This window comes from Pan paniscus, chromosome 14 (assembly GCF_029289425.2).
Source record: "Pan paniscus chromosome 14, NHGRI_mPanPan1-v2.0_pri, whole genome shotgun sequence".
Taxonomy (NCBI): Eukaryota; Metazoa; Chordata; class Mammalia; order Primates; family Hominidae; genus Pan; species Pan paniscus.
Window position 1 is genome coordinate 29951300 of NC_073263.2, and position 19957 is coordinate 29971256.

A 19957-nucleotide genomic window follows, 5' to 3' on the forward strand; every position below is an offset into this window, starting at 1 on the left:
TAGTGTCAGCACCTGAAAGATGCCTCTAGGAGTCCTTCTGGCCCTTGGAATGCTGACTTTAGCACGTGGCCTATGTGCAGAGCCTAGAAGATTTTTTTTCTTTTTTTCTTTCTCTGAGACAGAGTCTCGTTCAGTTGGCCAGGCTGGAGTGCAGTGGTATGATCTCGGCTCACTGCAACCTCCTCTTACCAGGTTCAAGCAGTTCTTGTGCCTCAGCCTCCTGAGTAGCTGGGATTACAGGCATAGGCCATCACTCCCAGCTAATTTTGGTATTTTTAGTTAGAGATGAGGTTTCACCATGTTGGCCAGGCTGGTCTCAAACTCCTAACCTCAAGTGATCCACCCACTTCGGCCTCCCAAAGTGCTGGGATTACAGGTGTGAGGCACTGCACCTGGCCAAGAATGCTTCTTGATGGTGCAGATTGAAGGAAGAAGCCAGGGACCAAATCCTCAGAGCTAGAACACTCAGAGGGCACAGTTAGTTTTGACTAGAGTCCTCAACTGCTTTGAAGCTTGCCCATCACTTGGGCCAGGAATATATATATATATATATATCTCACAGTCACTGTTTGACACTTAAAGAAGCAAGAAATGGGACCCTTTAAGCCAGTAGTTCTCAAACTATGATCCGGAATCCATAAGCTGGACTTGGGAGTTCCATAGTAAAATTAAATCATTGCACTTATCGCTAACACTCAGGGGTGATGCAGTTGTACTAGTGTACTAAAGGCACCTCAACTTCAACAGATTCCATTGAAAATGTTCCCTCAAATGTTTCTAAAATTTCAGCACCTGCTCTTACTTATCTGACAGTGGACACTGACACAATAAAACAAATAAATGAGTGTAGCTAACGACTATTAGCAGAGAAACAGAAGTAACCAGTTAGATTTGGCATGACAGCTTGATTTTTGTATTTTCATGGATGGTGGGTGGTAGTTTTGGATTGCATACATTTATTACAGTCATACTTTCTGCCCGTAAAATTGTTCTTAGATCATTTAATAGAAAAAGTACATCAAGGCCGGGCGCGGTGGTGGCTCATCCCTGTAATCCCAGCACTTTGGGAGGCCAAGGAGGGCGGATCGCCTGAGGTCAGGAGTTTGAAACCGACCTGGCCAATATGGTGAAACCCCATCTCCACTAAAAATACAAAATTAGCCAGGCATGATGGTGCTCACCTGTAATCCCAGCTACTTGGGACGCTGAAGCAGAAGAATTGCTTGAACCCGGGAGGCAGAGGTTATAGTGAGCCGAGATAGCGCCATTGCACTCTAGGCTGGGCGACGAGTGAAACGCTGTCTCAAAAAAAGAGAAAAAATTACGTCAGTGTTTCATTGTGTTCTACAAAGAGTCCCGTGGCTTCAGGTGTTGCCCCTCACCTCCCTCACACGCCGTGTGGCTGAGTGATGATTATGTGGTTGTTGACCTGCTGTTGACCTGCAGCATGAATGAACTTGTGGAGATTCTAAATGGTGGGACTGTGCTGTTACTAGGCTGGAGCGAGACACTTTAAGTGCTGATGGAAAATGGTTCAACCTAGGGGTGCAAACTACAAAGGAGGGTCCCAAGCCTTCTCTCCCATTAGCACTGCTTCCCTCACCGCAAATGGTGCATTCTCCGTCAGGTAAGGATGTATCAGAATCATCCCAGGGAGACTCTGGTCCACAAAATGGACCCCCCACTGCCAGCTCCCGAAGGACAACTCCCACGCCTATCACACACCTGTGAGAATCTCAGGCCCGTGGGAGGAGGAGCGCATGCACAATTGCAAAAAGCCAGACAGGTGAGTTCTACCCCTTCATCTGCTTAAAAACCGCTACCTGGGGCCGGGCGCAGTGGCTCGCGCCTGTAATCCCAGCACTTTGGGAGGCCGAGACGGGCGGATCACCTGAGGTCAGGAGTTTGAGACAAGCCTGACTAACATGGCAAAGCCCCATCTCTACTAAAAACACAAAAATTAGCCGGGTGTGGTGGCGGGCACCTGTAATCCCAGCTGCTTGGGAGGCTGAGGCAGGAGAATTGCTGGAACCTGAGAGGTGGAGGTTGCAGTGAGTGGAGATCGCACCCCTGCACTCCAGCCTGGGCAGCAGAGTGAGATTCCATCTCAAAAAAAAAAAAGAACCGCTATCTGGACCCTCAATGAACAGGACCTTTAATGATGTTTCACTAACGTTTGAATGCTCCCCTTTTAAAGAACCCCTGTAGCCAGCAGGGGGCTGTGACTTTTTTCTCTTCCTCAGTCCCACCCTTCTCTCCAGCCCTGCACCTGGAACTGAGACCCAATGCACCAATCCCTGAAAGAGGCCCTCTGTGCCCCATTCGCCTGCAAAGCCAGTGTAGGCCCCAGCATCTTTGCCCACCAGAGCCAGAGCCACACCAGTTGCCTTGAGCTGATGCACCATAGCCTCAGGCTGCCAGCACTGCCGAGTCCTCTCTTTGGAGCACTGGTCTGCCCCCTACTCACTCTCTCCCCAGCCAAGCCCATCTCTTCTCTGAGGCTTCAGCAATGCACTCGATGCAGATGCTGTTAGCCAAGACTTCTGGAACTGCCTCCTGGACCTTCCCCCTAAATACTCATCAGGCACCTCAAACTCAGCATGTTCCCTGCTAACCCCATCATTTCCTGCTCCAACCCAGCTACCACTCCCTGTGATTGTGAACTAGTGGGTGTTACCACCACCTACTTAGCCATTTGAGCTGGAAACCTGGAAGCCATCCTTGAATTCTCATTCTCTGTCTCCCGGCCCCTCATTCAATGACGAATCAAACTTCAAGTCCTACTTATTTTTTTTACCTGGCTTTCCCATGATCTCAGTCTTAGCTTAAGCCCTCATCATCTCATCTGGATTTACTGTAACAGATATCCCTGGCTTGGCTTTTTCCCTCATGAATTTCATCCTCCATGCTGCTGCCAGGGGGATCTGTTTACAAAGCAACTCGGAGCCAGGTGTGGTGTCTCACCCCTGTAATCCCAGTGCTTTGGGAGGCTGAGGCATGAGGATGGTTTGAGCCCAGGAGTTCAAGGCTGCAGTGAGCCATAATTACACCACTGTACTCCAGCCTGGTGACAGAGTGAGACTCTTCCCTAAAAAATAAAATAATGATAATAAATAAGCAACTCAGACATCTAATGACACCAACATTTCTGACCAGCCAATAAAGCACAAACTCCTTTATATATTACACCTAGGTCAGGTGCGGTGGCTCACGCCTGTAATCCCAGCACTTTGGGTGGCCAAGGCAGGTGGATCACCTGAGATCAGGAGTTCAAGACGAGCCTGGCCAACATGACAAAACCCCGTATCTACTAAAAATACAAAAAATTAGCCAGGCATTGTGTCGGGCGCCTGTAATCCCAGCTACTGATGATGCTGAGGCCAGAGAATTGCTTGAGCCCAGGTGGAGGAGGTTACAGTGAGCGAGATGGCACCATTATACTCCAGCCTGGGTGACAGAGTGAGACTCCATCTCAAAAAAAGAAAAAAGTAAAAAAAATTAATAAAATATATATTACACCTGGCCCTACCTCCCCACCTTTATCTTCTACCTCGCCTAGACTGACATTTTAAGCCCTATCAAGATGCAGCTGTTCATCCCTTGCCTTCCTCTCCTAAACCTGATCATGCTTCCACCTCCCATTGCCTCAAAGGCTGACCTTCAGCTGTTATCCCCCACCATCTCTGACCCTGCCTCTTCCCTCCCAAAGCTCCCATGACCCCAGTGCTTACTTCTGGATGACCCTATTGATTTCTATTATATGTTTATGTGTTGTATCTTGAGGAAAGGGATGTGCTTTCTACTGTCTTTGAATCGCCATCCCCTAGAATAGTGCCCAGCCAGTCTTAGAGCAGAATGAAAAACAGGGTGAAAATCTACAGCCAGTTTCAGCACAAGACTGTCAGTATTTTTAGCCTTTTGAGAGGAAATACCAGAAGTCATCACCACCCCCAAACATCCTATGGGCATTTCTTTACTATTAAAACATCCCCATGTTCCTTAACACACAGGTGTGGGGATGGGATGGCTCACATCACCTTCTTGCATTCATCCCTGATTCTTCTTCTCAGTGTCTCCAGTTAGGTATAGACCTGAGTGAGAGACGAGGGTTGAGACCCAACTCTCCATCCCAAGCTATCTTTCCCAAGACCCGAAATCACCTGAGGCTCCCATCTACCTCCCTAAACACACACACACACAGACCAAGTGTCTCTTCCCTGCCACACCCTGCTCTCATGCCTGGTTCCCCCCATGGCCTGAAGTGCCTGCCACCAACTTGGCCCAAGTCAGCAGCAATCTGGTGGCATCTCATCATCCCCAGGATGACTATTGGCTTGACACTCTACCAGACTTCTGGTTGCCCCAGTCTCCTGTGGCCACAGCTAAGAAGCTGAGCCTTTGATAAGTAGACAGCACTATTAGGCCCTTAAAGGTCACCCATGCCTTGCACCATAGCCAACAGAGGTGAGAAACATGGCTTCTGTTCCAGGTGATCCGCTGTATACCCTGTTCTGATAGTTACTGAGTACTTACCAAGTGTATGCCACCTACTGACTGTCTTACAAAAGGTGCAACTTGGCATCATAAGAACATGGGCTCCACAGTCAGGCATAGGTTCAAATCCCAGGTCTGCCACTTAGTAGTTGCGTGACCTTGAGCAAGTTACCAACCTTTCTGTGCCTCAGCTTTCCATCTGTAAAATGGGACTGACAGCAATAGTACCTCCCTCACAGGATTGCTCTGAGGAATAAATGAGTTAACAGAAAAACAGTGCCTGGGATGTAGTTGGGGCCACACAAGTATTAGCTGTCATTATTCATGTGCATTAGTTCATCGACTTCTCACATCACCCCATTTTACAGATGAGAATACTGAGGCTAAAGAGACAAAGAAGCCCAGACCTGAGCATCTCCAGCATCCATGTCCTCAACAAGTGAGGCCATGCATGGCCCAAATTCCCTCAGCCATGCAGCTAGGCCTCCATTCCCAACGCTTAAACTGGGCAAACCTTCCACATCCTTATATTGATATCACCTATCATTTTAGTAGGAAATGAGCTCTGAGTTGATTCAAAGGTAGGAAATCCTCCTACTTAAAAACAGTTCGTTTCATAAAAACAAAAACCCATGTTAACTAACACTCCATTAACAGGAAAATGATATGGTGGCAGACTGAGGGCTCAGGGTTCCAAGTTTTGACTCAGTGTTGTCAACAAGCACCTCTTTTTGCCCAGGGAATATCAGAGAATTGTTCATACAGAGACAGCGACCGCAGATGGGGCACTAGTGCCTTCAGCTGCAAAAGGTCGTCTGGCAGGAAGCACGTTGGTCCCCTGGCAGTTTCTCGGGCCATGTGACATAACCGCCAGGTTATACTTCTGCAATTACAGTCCCCAGGGACCTGCCGCATGAAACAGACATTGGTTGTGATCCTGTAAAAAGCCACAAGCAGTGGCTCTTTCAGTACAAGGAAACCCTTGGGACAGAAAAGTTTACTTTTGCTCAGGCTTTATGGTGACAGCCAGTGTGATCAACAGGAATGCTGCAGTTGGGTGACGCATGAGGCTCAGGAGGCTTTGCGCTTGACTTTGAAAGATTATAAATACACTAGGCTCGCCAAGCATAGCCAGTCAGTTACAAATTACGAGTCATCTTTCGGTTGTTGCTGAACTTCCTTTACACCTCTTGTTTTGAACACAGTGAGCAAACAACATCTAATCTTCTGGCTGTGGAGTTCCAAGTACACCACAAGGCATCGGGACACACCTTTGCCCCAGCTGCTTTGTGTGGTTGCAGGTTAACCAGACATGCAGCTAGGAGTTCACCTAAAACCTTCCTTTCCCCGGTACATACCTTGGTGTTGATTTGACAGCTGGATGCTGAGTATTGATCCCAGTGTTCAGGGATAGTTACTTCATTAAGACTTCTGAGATCCCCCATTTGGCTTGAAGATAAAAACAGGCAAAGGTATAAACAGATAAACAGTCACACAAATAAGTAGCTGTGTGGGCCATTACTTTTAAAGCATAGTAGATGTTATTTGTGTTTGGAGAAGCTTAATGATACACTCAAGAATCCAATAGTAGAAACTGTTTGCTTTCAGGAAGAAAACGTTATACCAGGAAGGTATGTTTGAAGAAAAGAACTATATAACAGCAATCCACAATACACCTGTTCATTTGTAGCATAATAGTTACACCTGCTCACTGGGGCTTTTTTGAGATTTCCGTCTTTGGTGTAAGACACACATACACACGTGTGCACACACAATGGTAAGCATGCATGCTCTTCAGCTTCAACCCTCAGTGCGCAGTAAAATAAAAAATATACTTGAATCATCTGTCTCAGCCCCAGCTAGAGCCCACGTCTTCCAACATGAATTTTAAAATACCTTTTTGCCTTTTAAAATATGCTGTAGAGGCCGGGCGCGGTGGCTCACGCCTGTAATCCCAGCACTTTGGGAGGTCAAGGCAGGCAGATCACAAGGTCAGGAGATGGAGACCATCCTGGCTAACAAGGTGAAACCCCGTCTCTACTAAAAATACAAAAAAGATTAGCTGGGCGTGGTGGCAGGTGCCTGTTGTCCCAGCTACTCAGGAGGCTGAGGCAGGAGAATGGCGTGAACCCGGGAGGCGGAGCTTGCAGTGAGCCGAGATCGCGCCACTGCACTCCAGCCGGGGCAACAGAGCGAGATTCCATCTCAAAAAAAAAAAAAAAAAAAATGCTGTAGATGAGTTTTAGTTTATCCGGGTCCTTTGTAATTAATCTCTGCATTCATCATAATTGGAAGAAAAGCTCAAAGTAAGAAAATAGCTTTCCTCCAAGTTTATTGCAATCAGAGAAAAATACAATTTAAATGTTTTTGTTTCCCATTTCTGTTCCTTACATGCATTGTCTAGAGTGGTTCCTGCTCTATAAGCCAGTGGGTTGAGATACCTGACCAGACCACCTTTTCAACCCAGTTCTTTCTCCTCTTTGTATTTCTCCCATACAATACAGTATTGAATATTTCATAACCTATGGGTGTATGTTTTTGGCAATGTGGCTAAGTCAGGCAGCATTGAGGACTGTCCTGGTGACAGTCTGGTGCAGCCCTCACCCAGGCTCCCACATTCACACCCCTCCACTCTCCAGTGGGCTGTGTAAGTTAACAGCAAATAAATGGCCCAGAATGGCTTCCTGTTAGAGAAAAAAAGGGACAAAGACTTCTGCCCTTAAAACTCTGGTAACAAAAGTAATCTAGTGGAAATCAATATTACTAGGAATATCCTATGATTTTGGTGGTGTTGAGTTCAAAGACAGCATGGCCGAATTGTGACCATCCACCCAGTCACATGAGGCAAAAACCCAGGCCCTACCTGTGTCCTGACCTCCAGCTTCCTCCCCACGGCCAGTTGGTTAGAACGTGTAGGGAGTGTACCTCTCCCAGCCGTGGAATCCCCTCACCATCTTCACCCCTTCCCCACCTTCAAAGACCTTCATGGCCAAGTGTGGTCTGACCACACTTGATCCAAAGCCCTTCCTCTGAGCTCTCAGCTCCACGTCACAACCTCGTGACCACGTGCCTCTCACTGTCATGTGCTTAGATATGTGTGTGTGTGTCCACCTCACCACACACTGTGAGATCCTTGAGGGCACGTTGTCTCTTTCATTTCTGTGTCTCCAGTGCCTAAAATGGAAAGCGCTCACTTACTAAATAAATATACAATATAAAAAATAATTTTTATCCCTTGTCCCATTTGAGATGGAAAATGAGTAAAGTTTACAAGTATTAATATAGTCAGCATCCCACTAAGACCACACAGACACTGAGATGAGCAGAGGATGCTGAGGAGCAAATGCAAAATTAACTATGAGAACTGTGACAGCTTCCAGTGCTCTTCATTATAAATATCAGCAATTGCTAATATCCAATAACGTGTCAAACACTCTACATTCAATCGTCACAAGTCTCTAAGGCAGGTGTTAGTTTTCTCTTTGTACAGCCCAAGAAGCTGAGACAAGAGTCACACAACCAGCCAATAGAGAGAAAAGATTCAAACCAGGAGACCTTCTGTCTCTAATCCCACCCTCCTCCCACTGTCTCCTGCTGCCTCTCTGTTTCAAAGCTTGGCTCTGAGACTATGAGCGCTGCCAAAATTTTACAACAGTTTGCGTATGTCATGGTCTGCAAAAGCTGCGGATGGCACTGTGGTGGCAGCCTCAATAGAAGGCTGAGACTACTTACCAGAGGGAGGATTTCCTGAGCTCCGATCACACCTGCTCTTTGTTCTCTCTCTGTCTCTCTCTCTCTCTCTCTCTCTCTCAATACATACAGGGTCTCACTCTATTGCTCATGCTGGAGTGCAGTGGCGTGATCATAGCTCACTGCAGCCTCAAATTCCTGGGCTCAAGTGATCCTCCTGCTTCAGTCTCCTGAGTAGCTGGGACTACAGGCATGCACCACCAGTCCTGGCTAATTTATTTATTTTTATTTTATTTTTGTAGAGACAAGGTCTCGTCCCTTCCCCAGACTGATCTCGAACCCCTGGGCTCAAGAGATCCTCCCACCTCGGCCTCCCAAAGTGCTGGGATTACAGATGTGAGCCACCACTCCTGGCCCACACCTACTCTTTATCCTCAACCCACACCCCCAGGCTCAAACTCAAAAGGAAGGAGCAAACCCTAGAAGCTGCGTAAAACACACCTTGACCTAAAATGTGCTCATGACCAGGCAACTTGACTACATATTCTCCTCGACCTACGGTGGAGCGACATCCCTATAAAAGCCATTGTAAATTGAAAATATTGAAAGTCTAAAATGCTTTGAATACACCTAACCTATCGAATATCAGAGCTCAGCCTCGCCTCCCTTAAATGTGCTCAGAACACTTACATTAGCTTACAGTGGGCAACATAATATAACACAGGCCTATCTATGTTATAATAAAGTGTTGAGTATCTCATGTGATTTATTGAATACTGTACTGAATGTGAAACAGAATGGTTGTCCGGGTACTCACCATTAGCTGACACAGCTGAACGCACACTGCGCCTGAAGAGCGTTTGAAGCATTGAACTAAAATTAATTGCTGGGTGATGGGGATGCTACAACGACAGGGTCATCAATTTCTCTCTCTTCTGCTGAGGCTGGAGAACCACGGGTAGAAGGCGCTGGAGCATCAACGCTTGATGGTTTGGCAGGCGTAGTGCTCTTCCTTCAGGAAGGCATCAGGTGTCCGTGGTTTACCCTTCTGATGGCAGGGCTGCCTGGGTGCTTTGGCTCACAGCCATGCCCAGCATCAGGAGAGTGTCATACAGCATATCCCTTGCCTGTGGGATAAAGGCCAGTCTTCAGAATCCGAAGTGCACTTTTTGTGTTTTTTTTTTTGAGACGGAGTCTCACTCTGTTGCCCAGGCTGGAGTGCAGTGGCATGATCTTGGCTCACTGCAACCTCCACCTCCCAGGTTCAAGTGATTCTCCTGCCTCAGCCTCCTGAGTAGCTGGGACTACAGGTGTGTGCCACCATGCCTGGCTAATTTTTTGTATTTGTAGTAGAGACGGGGTTTCACTGTGTTAGCCAGGATGGTCTCGATCTCCTGACCTCGTGATCCACCCTTCTCGGCCTCCCAAAGTGCTGGGATTGCAGGCGTGAGCCACCGCGCCCGGCCCTGAAGTGCACTTTCTGCTAAATGCCTGTCACTGTCATACCATCCTAAAGTTTAAGCTGGAACTCTCTATGCTTGCACCTGTTGCCTGAAGGGTGTATTAGAAACAGTAGTTTCCTCCAACCCCTCCCCACCTCATTTGTGGAAGAATCTCATGTCTCCCTCCTAGAAATGGATTCAGCCTGAGATTCTCAAGACCAAGGTGGCATCCCAGGATTCCAGGCTCTGGAGACAAGGATGTGGAGGGAAGGGGGTTAGGGGGAGGTCACTCTGGGAAAACACATGTAACCTAGATCCCCAGTGAGCTAAGTGGGACTGACTCCTAGATGGAAATAGCCCCAGCGGACTTGTCACTGCAAGAATTCTGGTCTCCCTGGATACCTAGCATGCTCAAGAGCCCACTTGAAACACTGAAACACTTCAGCATACTGTATGTGCTCAGGGGAGTGGCTGAGACTAGCAGGTTGAGGAAGGAAAAGGAAGAGGGCCTTCTATGTGCCAAGTCCTAGAGCTCAGGCACCATACCAGGAGCCAACATGAAAAATAGTCTGCAGCAGACATTGCTCTCACCTCACACAAAACCACTCCAACCTCCTAGCAAGATTTCCTGTGCACCAAAGCCTGAAACACCAAAGATCTCTTCCTCCAAAGTCCCTTGCACTAGGGTTTCCCCAGAGTAATCTTCCAGGTCGATTATAATAATAATAGCAGCTTACCCAGGTAGATGCTCTAGTGCATGGTATAGCCTGAGCATTTTAAGTGGCCACCACAATGCCCCTCTGGAAGCACAGAGGTGGAGGTGCTTTGGACCTTCTCCAGCAGGGATGACAGTGGCATTATGTCTAGTCAATCTCTAACCTCAGGGGCAGTCAGCAGCATCAGCACAGCTTCCTGGTTCAGCAGCTTTCCGGCCTGCAGCACAGGCAATGTGGTTTTTGAGTTCACAGTGGAAGCAGCAGATACAGCAGCTACCTGACTAAGCCAGTTTTGCAGTGTGGTTCTGAGACTGTACCTGGACCTAGACCCACTCTGTAGCCTCCCTCTCCAGCCCTTGACATCATTCTATAGCCCAGTGGTTCTCCAAGGGTGGGCTCTGGACCAGCAGCACCTGGGAACTTGTTAGAAATGCAAATTCTTGGGCCCCACCCCAGACCTGCTGAATCAGAAACTCTGGGGGTGGGACCTGGTAGGCTTGACTTTAGCAAGCCTTCTAGGTGATTCTGCTATGCCCTTAAGTTTAGGGACCTCTGCTGAAAGTCATCCACCTCTAATAAATCCATTTCTACTGTAACTAGAGTGGATCCTGCTGTCTGCAGATTCATCCTGACTGAATCACAGTCGCTGTCCTCATGTTGTCCATAAGGAAGACAATAAATAATGACAAAGCAGCATGTCATTCTGGGGGAAGAAAAGAACAGGGTCACCTTACCCAGCCAAGAATGGTGACCTCCCAACTATTTTTATAATCTAGCCTTCGCAACAATTTTGAACATGCACCCTCAATAGTTATATTTATTTCTAAATTTTATATATACTCTATTAAACATTTAAAAATTATAAATAGAAACCTAAAAGATGAGATTTTTTTAAATGAATATAAATTAACATTCTAATACTTTCTTCCTGAATCTCTAAGGATTGATTTGGCACTTTAGCAATCACTGCTCTAGAATGTCGGGATAACCTTTTGGCAAAAGTAACAGCAGAATCAAAGGAATTAAAAGGAGGGTGCAGGATATTTTTGTAGAACTTAGGCAAGGAAACATCACGAGGTGACAATGACAATAATGATGATAATGACAATGATGATAATGATGATAATTTCTTATTTTTGAGCAACTAACATGATCACTTAGCCTTAAAAGCAACCATGTGAGGTAGGACTATTATTCCTACTTTTCAGATTGGGAAACTGAGGGCCAATAGTCTCCTATCCGGTAAGTGGCAGAGCGGGGTTTTGAAACCAAAATCTGGGTTTTTCCATTGCCAATTTTGGGCTTGGACTACTGCATGGTTGGAAGAGCCATCTACTGAGACAGAGGATTCAGAAAGAAGAGCGGGTTTGGAGAGAAGATGGTAGGTTTTGTTTTGATGTTTGAGGTGCCCCCGACGTATTCTGGTGAAGCTATCCAATACACAACTTAATATATGAAGCTGCAGAACCCAAGCCTGGCTGCAGAAAAGGGTTGGATATCTTTAACTTCTTAGCCCAAGTTGAAAATACTTATTTTGTTGTGAGCACCATGATGAAAAGGAGCAAGGGCCAGGTGCAGTGACTCATGCCTGTAATCTCAGAGCTTTGGGAGGATGAGGCAGGAGGATTGTCTGAGCCCAGGAGTTTGAGGCTGCAGTAGCTATGATTGTGCCACTACATTCTGCTACTTTGAACTTTTCTTCCAAAAAATTAGGATGAATGCAGAAATTACAAAGGACCCAGATAAATTTAGTAAGCCTGGGCAACAGAGCAAGTCCCTGTCTCAAAATAAATAAATAATTCTAAAATCTTTTAAAAAGAAAGGAGCAAGTGGAGAGGGAAAGTAGAAGAGACAATGGGGGTGGGGGTGGGGTGGGACATTGGATAATGAATGGAGCGAGCTTCTCCATCAGCTACGTGGGGACAAAATTGTGAGCACTTCTGGGATTGTTAGCTTTGGCCAGGAGGAGGGACAGAAATCACACAGCCCTGGGCTTGAATGCCAGCTCCATCTCCTTCTAGCTACAAAACCACGGAAAAGATAATGAAGTAATGAACCTTGTTGCCTCTGTTTCCTCTTCTGTAAAATGAGAATAATAATATCTCTCCATCTGATAGAAATGTTATGCTGATTAAATGAGAAATGGTGTAAAGTGCATATCTGTGTTTGGCCCATAGAAATAACTCAATATTTGTTAACTATAATTAACTAACTGTCATTATAACTGGTATTGTTCTCTGAGCTAGGAACCAAGCAGGTAAGGATTAGTGCAAATGGAGGTGACCTTATAGCAGAGGAGCATAAGAGCTCAAAAGAATCGTTAGCTGATGACTTTAACTTTTGGGCCAAGGCAGGGGCAAAGTCAAGAACTAAGAATGAGAGGAGCAAAGGCAGGGTAGGGGCTTGAGGAGAAGGCACAAATCCTTAAGAACCACACAGGGGATTAAGACAGGAAATGAGTTAGGTTTACCCAAAAGGACCTCCAAGTAGCAATAACAGCATTAATCAATATGCTATCTACAAAGCACACTCAGAAGAGCAAAGTTAGAGAATTAACACTTCCTAATTTCAAGACTTACTATGAAGCTACAGTAATCAAGACTGTGTGGTACAGATTGACATAAAGACAGACACAAATATCAATGGAACAGAATTAAAAGTCCAGAAATATACTCATACACATAGGGGAAACTGATATGACAAAGAGATAAAAGCAATTCATCAGTGAAGGAATAGCCTTTTTCAACAAATGGTGCTGAAACTATTGAACATCCATATGCAAAAAAAAAAAAAAAAGAACTTTGATTCATACCTTGTACCATATACAAAAATTAACTCAAAATAGACCACAGACCTAAATGTAAAACTGAAAACTGTAACATTTTTATAGAAAACATAGGAGAAAATCTTGGTGTTATTGGGTTAGACCAGGATTTCTTAGAAACGACCCCAAAAGCACAAGCAATAAAAGAAAGATTGATAACTTGACTTCATTGAAATTAAAAACTTCTGCCCTTTGAATGACACTATCAAGAGAATGAAAACACAAGCCATAGGCCGGAGAAAATATTTGCAAAGTATGTATGTGATAAAGGTCTTGTATGCAGAATATATACTGACCTCTCAAAACTCTGTAAGACAATAAATAATCCAATGAAAACAATAAGTAAAAGCATTGAGCAGATACTTCATTAAAAAACATGCATGGATAGCAATGATGCTCAACATCATTAGGGAAATGCAAATTAGCATCGCAAGGATGTGCCACTACACATCTATTTGAATGACTAAAGTCAGAACGACCAGTTACCAAGTATTGGCAAGGATGAAGAAGAGCTGGAACTCTCATACACAGCTGGGGGCCATGCAAAATGATATAGCCATTTTGGAAAAGTTCGATTCTTAAAAAATTAAACATACACGCGGCCGGGCGTGGTGGCTCGTGCCTGTAATTCCTGCACTTTGAGAGGCTGAGGCAGGTGGATCACCTGAGGTCAAGAGTTTGAGACCAGCCTGGCCAACATGGCAAAACCCCACCTCTACCAAAAAAAAAAAAAAAAAATACAAAAATTAGCCAGGTGTGGTGGTGCACACCTGTAGTACCAGCTACTCAGGAGGCTGAGGCAGGAGAATCACTTGAACCCAGGAGGCGGAGGTGGCAGTGAGCCAAGATCGAGCCACTGCACTCCAGCCTGGGTGAAAGAATGAGACTCTATCTAAAAAAAATAAGATAAAAAGTTAAACATACACCTACCACATGATCCAGCCATTTCACTTCTAGTTATTTTTTTCAAAAGGAAAAAAAAAACCATATGTTCATACAATGAAAGACTTGTACATGAATGCTTTTAATAACTTATTCATAATCTCACAAAACCATAAGAAGCCTTTAAGGGGTGCCTTCATAAGTATATGTGATGATGGACAGGCGAGCCCCAAAACTGGGGCTTAGCCCGGGCTTTGCCCAGGAAAGAATTCAAGGGTGAGCTGCCATGTTAGACAGCAATCTTGTACTGAACAGTACTGCTCCTTGCAGAGCAGGGCTAACTCATAGACAGTGCATCTAGAGTTGGCAAGAAATGAGCTGTTGGCAACTGTATTTCTACCCCCTTATACCAACTTTCAATTACAAGCAAATTAAGGGACAGTTAAAGCAAATTGAGAGGCGGGTTATTTAGAACTTTCTAGGAAAGGGACGGTAACTTCTAGGTCATTGTCATGGCATTTGTAAACTGTCATGACATTGGTGTGAGTGTCTTATGCTAATGAGCAATGATGACAGCTAGGGATGGCTTTTGTTGTCATTTGCTGGTTCCCGCTGGTTTCTTCACTTTTTCCTGCCTGAGACTGGGAAATAAATCCTGCTGGTCTCCTACCTCAGATGGATAAACTGGGTTTATCTATGCTGTGGAATACTACTCAGCACTGAAAAGGAATGAACTACTGATACACACAACCACCTGGATGAATCTCCAGAGAATTATGCAAGGTAAAGAAGTGCATACTGTATGGTTCCATTTACAAAAGACTCTAGAAATGGCAAATTAATCTACAGGGACCAAAAGCAGTTTCCATGGTGCACTGGGAAATAGGGGAAGGGAGAGAGGAATTACAAAAGTGCATAAGGAAACTTTTGGAGATGATGAACAGATATGTTCATTGTCATTGTGGTGATGGTTTCATGAGCATAGATATATGTCAAAATTGATCGAATTGTACTGCAGACTGGGTGGTTCACACAGCAGACACTTTGAGACGGAATCTCACTCTGTTGCCCAGGCTGGAGTGCAGTGGTGTGATCTTGGCTCACTGCAACCTCCGCCTCCCGGGTTCAAGTGATTCTCCTGCCTCAGCCTCCCAAGCAGCTGGGATTACAGGCACCTCCACCACACACAGCTAATTTTTGTATTTTTAGTAGAGACAGGATTTCACCATGTTGGCCAAGCTTTTCTCCTGACCTCAAGTGATCCACTCACCTCAGCCTCCCAAGGTGTTGCGATTACAGGTGTGAGCCACTGTGCCTAGCCTACAACAGAGGCTTGTCACACCACAGTTCTGCAGGCCGAAGTCTGAGACCACGGTGTGGGGAGGGTTAGTTTCTCCTGTGACCTCTCTCCTGTAGTTATAGATGGCCCTGTGTCTTCACATGGTCTTGCCTCTGGAAATGTCTGTGTCCTGATTGCCTCTTCTTATGAGGACACAAGTCAGATTGGATTAAGGCCTGCCTTTATAATCTAATTTTAACTTAATCACCTTTTTAAAGATCCTGTCTCCAAATATATAGTAGTTACAAGCTGAGGTATTAGGGGTTCAGGCTTCAACATATGGATTTCGAAGGGAAACAATTTCGCTCATAACAAGCCGTGTTTTCTGTTTATGTCACAGCACTTACTTACCACACAGTTAATTGAGATGTAGCTGAATTTCCTTAGGATATTCTGGTTTATGTGAATTACGTGATTAATACAAGAGAGATTTTCTTTAACTAGCAATTCTATTAAACTACCAAAAGCTATAGCTGAACACCTTTAAAAACACACATATAAATAGGGCACAGTGGCTCACACCTGTAATGTCAGCACTTTGGGAGGCCGAGGTGGGCAGATCACCTGAGGTCAGGAGTTTGAGACCAGCCTGGCCAACATGGTGAAACCCTGTCTCTACTAAAAATACAAAAAAAAAAAAAAAAATTAGCTGGGTGTGGTGGTGTACACCTATAATCCCAGCTACTTGGGAGCAGGAGAATTGCTTAAACCTGGAGGCAGAGGTTGCAATGAGCTGAGATCACATCACTGCACTCCAGCCTGGGTGACATAGTGAGATTCTGTCTCTAAATAAATAAATAAATAGTTTTTAAAAATAAAAACATAAAAAACACAGATAAATTAAACAGGCAGAAGGCAACATGATTTTGGGAGGGAAGTGGAGGAAAGAATGGGGCTGGAGACATAAAGAAAGGCCTGAAAGTTATTCTTTCATCATAGGCGATAGGAACGGAGAAGAGCTACATATCAAAAAGTAGCTTTCTCTTTATCCTCTGGTCTGGTTTTACCATCAGGCTACTTGGATGGACCCAAATGAGGACATTGTCCAGTTTGGTCGAGGGCCATCTGTTGGTCCCCACTCACCGAGACCTCCCACCCCCACAGGACAATCATTGCTTTGCAACTTAAACAGAAGGCAGGTTTTGGGCGGAGTGCCTTCCTTGCCACGGGACCACACCAGCAGCTGCTGCCTTTGTGAGTGCTTTCCGGTTAGTGCCAAGGGCAGGAAATTTAAGCCAGAGTCAGGCAGGCGGGGCACCAGGTGTGGTGGGAAGCAGGGCTTATCTGACAACCATCTGCATAAGGACCGATGGAGGCCTTTGCAAGCCCCAAGTTGCTACTTCAAACATTAACTTGTGTTTTTATTCAGATAGTCTACTAAAGCTCAATGTGGAATTGGTATGTGCTTTAAATACCAGAACACTCCTACTGTGCCTGTCATGAAAGCTTCCTGTTTGGGGTGAGACCTTTGGACTTGTATGTGGAATTGGGGAATTTGGGGAAGGAGCAAGCCTCCTCACCTGGGCTGGAGCTGAGCAGTTTGTGAACTGATACTGCAGTGAGACAAACATTATCCTTTTGGCAGGACTTGAACTTATACGAGCAACCAGAGAATTATGACTTTAGGGATTCTTATTTTATTAATCTTTATTATGTTGGCCATTTATTAAATATCTACTATGTGCCAATCACTGTTCTAGGCAGTTAATATACATATGTATGATATATATGTACCATCTCAATCTTAAAGAGTAGATAGTAATATTCTTCATTTTACAATCAAGCAGATGAGGATCAGGGAAATGCCTTGCCCAGGGACACAGAAATCTTCAATAGCAAGGCTCAACTCAGACCTAGATTTGTCTGATTTCAAACCCTATTCTCCTTTCTCCCACTTCTTGCTTTTCTGAAAAAATGCCCTAAAATATATTTTGGACCTGTACTTGGGTTTTGTTATTTGGCAAGTTATCTTTAGATGTTTATTTAGATGGTAAGTTTCTTAATAGGAAAAGACTGGGTTTTTTCTTGAGACAGAGTCTCACCCTGTCACCCAGGCTGGAATGCAGTGGTGTGATCTCGGCTCACTGCAACCTCTGCCTCCCAGGTTCAAGCGATTCTCCTGCCTCAGCCACCAGAGTAGCTGGGACTTCAGGCACCCGTCACCACGCCCAGCTAATTTTTGTATTTTTAGTAGAGACAGGGTTTCACCATGTTAGCCAGGCTGGTCTCGAACTTCTGACCTCAGATGATCCACCCGCCTTGGCCTCCCAAAGTGCTGGGATTACAGGCGTGAGCCACACGCCTGGCCAAGATTAGGTCTTTTTCTGGCTTTTTATTAACAGAATATACACATTTTTACATCAAAAGTGTTACTTGAAAGTGTGCACCTAACTTAAGACTATTATAACAGCATCAAGCTACTGGTTTTGACATATATTGTGATATAAGATGACATCATGGGGAAAGCTGGAGAAAGGGCACGTGAAGACTGTCTGCAACTTATTTTTGCAAATTCTTGTGCATTCTAAACTATTTATAGCTGGGCACTGTGGCTCATGCCTGTAATCCCAGCACTTTGGGAAGCCGAGGCGGGCGGATCACCTGAGGTCAGGAGTTTGAGACCAACCTGGCCAACATAGTGAAATCCTGTCTCTACTAAAAATACAAAAATTAGCTGGGGGTGGTGGCAAAATAAATAAATAAAACAAACAAAGAAATAATAAAAGGTTTTTTGTTTGTTTGTTTTTTGAGACGGAGTCTTGCTCTGTCACCCAGGCTGGAGTGCAGTGGCATGATCTTGGCTCACTGCAACCCGTCTCCCAGGTTCAAGCAATTCTCCTGCCTCAGCCTCCCGAGTAGCTGGGACTACAGGCGTGTGCCACCTCGCCTGGCTAATTTTTGTATTTTTAGTAGAGAAGGGGTTTCACCATGTTGGCCAAGCTGGTCTTGAATTCCTGACCTCAGGTGATCCACCCCCCTTGGCCTCCCAAAGTGCTGGGATTACAGGCTTGAGCCACTGTGCCCAGCCGAAGTGTTTTTTTTTAAAGTGTATTTGATGATGATAATAAAGAGCATTGTGACGATATAGAACCAACAGAGTTAGGCAAGTTGAGTCCTGGGTTCTATGGCTGCTCTGCCAATAACTAGCTGTGTGGCTTTTACAGGTCACTTGTCCACCCGAGGCCTAGCAAAGTCAAGGTGGCATCCACATTCCATTGTAGGGTCAAGTTATGATTTCTGTAATTTCAAAAAAATGCATTTTAGATGTCCACTTTAGGATGCAAGAATGAATACACACACCTAATGTAGTTCCTCCCAAAGCACACTAAATTTGTAGTATAGAAATTTTCTAAAAGACATATCCCACAAAAATAGGAGGGACAGGAGACAGTAGCAACAAAGGAATAGAAGCTAGGAAGCCTCTATAAGTGATAAATGAGGAAAACACAAATTAACAGGCCTGGAGTTGGTGGTTAATAAAGCTAAGGATAAACTTATTCACTATAGAATCTTCACAAAGCTCAGGTACCTGGTACCTAACAGCACCAGATACCTCTGGAAATGGAGGTTCAAAGAGGGTGGTGGAAACAAGGACTGGGTGGCGACCCCAGAGATACACCGAGATTCCTTCCCTGGCTCTTTGTCACCTGGAAGCTTCTTTGCCTCCACCCCTTCGTAGTCTACACATCTCACTCTCTTACGAATGCAAAACAGAAGTATTTGGACTTGGGAAGCTGAAAGCACCGTGTCAAAACCAAGAAGATGAAATGACTGTATACACAGTGGATGCTGAGTGATGAGATCCCCAGGCCCTCTTCCCCCAGCTTAGCTCCCACAGCACTGATGGCCAGATCTTAAGCATCCAGGCAGGAGACTAAAATTCTGCTCCAGAGAATCTGACCAGCTCAAGAGAAATCATCAGAGGATACTGAAATTAGGTTTGTTCAACAAATGGTCCAGCCCGCCAGCTGACCCTGCAGTGAAGCTCACAGGCAACAAACCCTGCCTTGAGCTCCAAGCTTCCAGTTAGCTTTTTGGTTCTCAATTCTTTTTCTTGAAGATACAGACAAAACAAACAGAAGAAAAAGACAAACTGGAGTGTATGCAGGGAGAAGAAAACTTCCTCCAAAATAATTAATATCCTCAGAGAGATGACAAAAGATCCATGCAAAAAGGAAAGAAAAAAAAAACCCACACAGAGAACAGCAACAGCTAGAAGAGCTCTTGGGAATTAAAAACAGGAGCATACAGATGACAAATTAAATAGAGAGGCTGGAAAATCAAGTTGATGGGAAGTATCCCAGAAGCTAGAGCAAAAAGACAAAGAGCTATAAAATGAAAGAGAAAAGTAGAGGATGAGTCCAGGAGGGCTGACATTAAATAATAGAAGGAGTCTCAGGAAGAGAGAAAAGAGAAATCGAGGGAAACCCATCGACAAAATTCATCAAGAAGTTTGCCCAGAACAGAAGGACGTGAATTTCCAGAATGAAAAGCTCACCAAGTGCCCAAGACAGTAGATGAAAATAGAATCACACCAAGGAACATCAATGAGAAATGTCCAAAAAAAAAA

General features: G+C 45.0%; 1 long non-coding RNA gene across 1 annotated transcript; it reads right to left on the reverse strand.

Moving 5' to 3' along the window:
• Positions 1-1143: 1143 nt before the first annotated feature.
• LOC117975562 (uncharacterized) lies at positions 1144-10035 on the reverse strand. Its single transcript, XR_004665849.3, has 3 exons — positions 9002-10035; positions 5853-5943; positions 1144-1298 (listed from the first exon to the last, which is right to left on the reverse strand). It is a non-coding gene; the product is annotated as an uncharacterized LOC117975562 (long non-coding RNA).
• Positions 10036-19957: the final 9922 nt, after the last annotated feature.